This window comes from Palaemon carinicauda, chromosome 28 (genome assembly GCF_036898095.1).
Source record: "Palaemon carinicauda isolate YSFRI2023 chromosome 28, ASM3689809v2, whole genome shotgun sequence".
In the NCBI taxonomy this organism is placed as follows: Eukaryota; Metazoa; Arthropoda; class Malacostraca; order Decapoda; family Palaemonidae; genus Palaemon; species Palaemon carinicauda.
The window spans coordinates 41,066,304-41,072,303 of record NC_090752.1 but is presented as its reverse complement, the minus strand read 5'-3'; the positions used below and the strand labels follow the sequence as shown (position 1 = coordinate 41,072,303).

General features: G+C 42.2%; 1 long non-coding RNA gene across 1 annotated transcript in view; it reads left to right on the top strand.

Annotated features, from left to right (window-relative positions):
• Window positions 1–206: 206 nt before the first annotated feature.
• LOC137622007 (uncharacterized) overlaps window positions 207–6,000 on the top strand; it is a 30,160-nt gene continuing 24,366 nt past the window's right edge. The window contains exon 1 of the long non-coding RNA XR_011040320.1: window positions 207–332. This is a non-coding gene — a long non-coding RNA (uncharacterized lncRNA). The remainder of the gene's footprint in view (window positions 333–6,000) is intronic.

The window sequence follows — 6,000 nt, the reverse complement described above, 5'->3', positions numbered from 1 at the left end:
AATGTTACAATCATCAATATTTTTGTGGTAAAACTAGTTCGCAATGAGGTAAACCATGTTTGAAATTGAAAAAATAAACTTATTATCAAAGTTTTCCCCACGAAGGTATTTATACACAGTACAAGGAGGATTAATACTCCAAGATAAAGTATCAGGCCTCCACCCCCCACCCCCCTTAAAAACATTGATGACGTCACGACTGTAAACAAACATCAACCATTATAAATCTGTATTGCTTGGTGTAAACATACGACATTCAACTTAGTGTCGAGTGATGCCCTTTAGTAACTCATTTTTATTAAGGTTGTAGTGACTTAACGTAAATGTCATCGGTAAGTATATAAATAGGTTTAACCCTCCTGTTTATTATTTTGTGGATTAATGTCTTAAACAGTCTTTTGGCACTTTAAAGTTTTACATGCAATGGTGAGTTGAGACAGGCCTTGGTTAAGCTGTTTGAACATTATCTATGCTTGGTATAAGATGTCATGCGAATCATTTATGCTACACTACAATAAAACCAGATTATGGTAATCTGAAGGTGGGTCGTAGGGGTACTGTAGCCCCTCCAGTAGGTAAGGATTCAACTCCTTGGTTAGGTTAGGTGTGAAACCTTGGGTTAGGTGGTGTTCTGGGTAATTTTGTATTGTATTACAAAGTGTGATTTCGCACAGGAAATATACAATTTCCTATAGCAAATAACGTGATTTAACCGATTTTGATGATCATTTCAATCGGTAACAAACAGATCAACCAATTCTGTTAACTTTAAGTTGACGAATTGGTTGATGTTATTACGTATGAAATGAATGTGAAAACCTGTTAAATCACGTTATCTACTATAGGAAATCATATATTTCCTGTGCGAAAATCACACAATGTAATACAATACAAATGTACCATATAAATATTAACACTTTTGACATATATATTGAGTTAAAATATTTAAACAACAGATGTACTGAGGACGATAACATTAGCAACGTTACCAATGGTTGACAGAACTACCAACGTTGACGAATGGTACACAGTGTTACCAACGACACGATGTCATTACTAGAGATAGAAATGCTAAATATTTCCATACCTAAACTAAATAATTTTTCCATATAACTATTACACAATAAATAAAGAGTACCAAAAGGCCACAGAACCTAACAAACCCACCTAACCTTGCCTAGAAGTACCCCGGTCACAAAACACATATAATAAGAATTGGGGAATGACTTACCTTGATTCACAGTACTACCAACGGTGACGAATGGTACACAGAACTACCAACGACACGATGTCATTACTAGTGGTAGAAATGCTAAATATTTCCATAGGTATATTAAATAATTTTTCCATATAACTGTTACACAATATATAAAAAGTACAGAAAGGCCACAGAACCTAACAAACCCACCTAACCTTGCCTAGAAGTACCCCGGTCACAAAACACGTATAATGACTATTGAGGAATGACTTACTTTTATGAAGAAAACGTCGAAACTTGTTGGACACGGAAGGAAGAGACTGACGGATTAACTTCTATGACTGGGATGTGGATGGATGGGGGTCATCGGGGTCTTGTGGGTAGGGGGGGTCCATTGTCTGTTGTTGTAAAGGAGGGTAGAGGCGACTGGCAGCAATGAAAAAGTGGTGGAGTAACATATGTTGTGGATAGTAGTGGGTAAAAATGAACCTGTAAAAATATTGCTTGAAATATTCAGTCTTGATTCCAGGTCTCTGAACCCACTCCTTCACTTCTCTCCAGAGACGTTCTATATTTTGAGTATGGATGGTTGGGTCTAGGGGGTCAACGAAATGTTCCGAATGATTAATAGACTTATGAACGTAACCAATTTCCGATAGTGAGTTGTATGCAGACCACTTATCACTGATAATGATAGTACCAGGTTTGATATACTTCTGGATGAGGGGAATTTGAGTAGCAGCATCTCGTTTAGTAGAAAGGGGGGGAACTAAAGGGATAATGAAAAATTTCTTGGATGCACGCTCAATACCCCCAAAGACCCATATGGCACTTAACGGTCTACCACGGTTGTATTTAGCTTTACAAAAAAGAGTTTCGTCTATTTCAAAAGTAACTCCATCACCACCAATCGCCTCTTGATTATCGAAGAAGTATTCGGTAACCTCCGAACAGAAACTTCTCCAATCCACACTAGTTTTCGAAGATATGTCGATACCATCCATGAGGGTCTCATGGTCCGAATGTTTATGCAAAAAGTGGTTGGCACATAATATTATTTTCCATGGGGGTAGACGACTTTTGTCCAAAAAAGTACCTTTTTAGGCAGTAACGGTATAAAGTGAGAAAATAATACGGTAATAAAAAGAGTAATTTGGGAGGGGAAACTCCTGCGCAGGGGGGTAATATATGCGCAGGTCGGAAACTGGTGCGAACGAACGTACGTACAAATGGGAAAGGAAATAACCAAACAAATAAACCCAATATAGGAAGGTAAAATGGAATGTATGATAAATAATATTGAATGGGAATATAAAATGAGAAAATAATACGGTAATAAAAAGAGTAATTTGGGAGGGGAAACTCCTGCGCAGGGGGGTTATATATGCCCAGGTCGGAAACTGGTGCGAACGAACGTACGTACAAATGGGTGCTTATGTTAGCATGGAATGCTAACATTTGATCTACATCAGGTATGGAATGTTAACATTTAATCTACATCAGGCGTTGGCAGCACTGGTTACTGTATTACTACAAGAAATAACCTTTGAAACGGTTCCTCCCAAATATATCCAGTTATACTGTTTTGTATTTTCCTACGGTTATAATACATACAAGAAGGAAATGTATAGAGAAGAAAAGGATTGATTTACGGTTATATATCGGTTCCCCAGTATGTTTTCCCCACCCAAAACCCCGAGTTCTCACTGGGGTCCCCCATTATCGGAGGATATAGATGTATATATATTTCTGAAACTATTCATTTGCGACGGGAACGAGTGTTATTTTCGAAGGGAGCGTAATTTTTCCTATAAGAAAAAGTAGTTGGTATCCTTGGTTACATTGCCATGTAATACACTACAATGAAACCGTGTTCCGGAGTGTTTCCCATTAAAAATCTGTTTTTTTGAGCCTATCCCAAGAAACTACAGAGGCTCTGGTTTTTTTAAATATGATACCATAAGCAAGATTAAGAATTGGTGTTTAATCGCTAGAGGTTAAATTCCTACGCCAGTAAGTAGGTAAAGAGTGACCCTGCTATTTAGGTTAGGTAAGGTTAGGTTATTGAGTGATTAGGAACTGCACTCCTTTATTTTACATTTCTGTGTTTATCCCCACCATAGAAACTCAAATACCTACAGTTTCTGGTTTTATTATAGTTTTTTTCCTCGGTTACATTGCCCTGTAATACTGTACAGTAAAATAATACCATGTTTGGGTTGACTACCATAACTGAAAAGCTATGGCTTTGCTCTAGGTTTCATTATCAATTATGTTCGAAACATCTTAAAATATAGCGTTCTTGTCTAATTGTGTTGATAATTAAAGTAACTTTTTCAAACTTTGTTTCTGTCGGTCATCGTCATAAAAAAAGTAATTGTAAGAGAAAAGTTGCTGTAATCAAAACAGACTAGCAGTAATGAAACATTGTCAAAACACTAGAGCTTCTGTGTGCTAGGACTTTGGATGCATAGAAAATGGAAATTTCCATCCCATTATTTATGGAGTCATTTGTAGTACTGTTCATCATATTACAAATATTGTAACTCCTTACTTAACTGAGCTAATGGTTTATTGGTTTTTGCTCTGCCGTATACTCGCGATTAAACTATATTTCGCTGCTCTTATGTTCTGGCAAGTGGACTATGTTTCGCTAGCACGTTGGCCCCGTGAGCTAGTATATTGGCATTATCAATAGGAACTTAAAGGGGTAAATACAAACTTAATGAAGGGGTGAGTTTTAGCTTCATGCTCCATCATCTGTTCAAACATGGACTTGGTTTCCATTTCCAATGATTAGACTAAATATATCTAACACACGTCTCAATCCTAACCTTTTATTATTAACATGATCAATAGAATACAAGCTATGATTATAAAGTATTGCCTATTCTAATATTAAAAATAAATAACAAAGAGGTTTAAGATATAAAATGTTGGGGCTTTTATTATGTTCGATCAAATAACTTATGACAGAATTTCCACCTATCAGTGTTTGTTCCGTAAATGGAATACAAACCATTCTATTTAAAGTGGGTAATTACTTTCGGCGTAGCTGAAAGGTCGAGCCATTAGAATTTTAACAAGGGTTTACTACCCCACCGCTAGTTAGCCTGGGGTAGGGAGGGTAGTTAGCTACCCTCCCCCCTCACACACCTGTGTGGTAAGCTCACTTTGCTATCGGCTCGGGTGCTAGTCGGATGTGTCCGCTGTCACCCTTTGCCTACACGACAGCCATTTAATCCATGCTTTTTGCTTTTTCTTTTCTAGAGTGTTGTGAAGTTGGCCTCTACAATGCGGAAGTGCCCCGGGTTACCTGATCGCCCTTGTGGAACCTTCATGTCGTCAATAGACACGGATCCACACACCTTATGCCCTTATTGTAGGGGTTAACGGTCTGATAGTGGTAACGTATTTATTGAATGTAGGGAGTGGTCTACCTCCCAGTGGGAGAGGTTTTCCTGGCGCTGGAAGAAGTCCAAACGGGATATTTCTCCTTTAAAGGTTTCTTTGAAGAAGGAAAATCCTAAGGGCTCTTCTTCCGTGGCCCAAACCTCCTCCGAAGCTCCCACTCGGTCGGCTTCTCGCGAGAGGCTGTCGAGTGGTAGCGTAGGCCGTACTGTTGACCGATCTCAGGGTTTGGGAGAGGGAGTTGCCTCCCATAGCGAGGCAGCTCCTCCTCCTCCCCCGGGGGAGGATTTAATTATTTCTCCTTCTGTTGATGTAAATAATGATGATCTTTTGCAGCTTTGGGCTTCCTTGGCGCTTCAGGGCTCGCCCTTCAAGGGAGCCCTGTTTGACATGATCAGGTTGGGAGCAGCTGTCAAACAGTCACCGGCGGTAGCAAAGGTTGACCCTCTGTCTATTGTCGAGGCTGTTGTGGCAGAGGCTTCCAATGAGAGTGTTCAAACCCCTGCTCCTGTTGTAGCTGAAGGCTTAGCTCCCCCCTCCGAACATCCTTCAAGGGAGGAACCAAGTCCAACGGTCTCTCCTGCGGGTGATTCTCCCCCCCGGGGGAGTTCACTGACAGAGACTCCTCTTCGGAGGACTGCTGATGGTTTGCCTGCTGCTTCCAGAGGACGTATAAGGCGTAAGGCTCGCCTTCCTTTTCGTCGCCGAGGTCTTCCTTCTCCTCACAAGGGTGTTAGGAGGCGCCTCTTCGGATCTTCATCCTCGCAGTCCCCCGCAGAGGAACCTCGTCCTTCAGCTACCGTTCCTGCTACTTCTTTGGACCTGGACCTCTCCGCAGATCGTTCGCGATCTCCTTCTCCTGCCAGACCTGCTGACCTGCCCTTGCCCTTCCTGGCTGCCGTTGCACTGTGGGCGCCCACCCATCCCGTTTTCCAGCGGGCACCGGTCCCTTCGGGGCAAAAGGGGCTTTCACACAGTGTGTGTAAGTCCCTTAAGCGCCAACGTTTGCCTGTGCGCCAGTGCGCTACTGCGCACAAGCGCCCTACTGTTGCAGTCTCATCTCACTAGCGCTCTCCTGCACGCCCACGATCTCCTGCTCGCCCGGCATTTCCAGAGACTACGCGGCCACGATCTCCTGCTCGCCAGCGGACCTCTGCGCGCCCTCAGCCTGATGCACACCATGGACGGTTCGGTCTCCTGCTCGTCAGCGCTCTCCTGATCATCAGCGATCTCCTGTGCGCCAGCGCTCTCTTGCTCGCCAGCGCTCTCCCACTCGTCACCCCCCAGATGCTGAAGCCTTGATGAGGATGGGGGGCTTAGGGATTAGCAGCTGGGCTCTAATGAACAGTGGGAACTACTTCCCATTGGACCTCGGTGCCCAGCTGTCGATT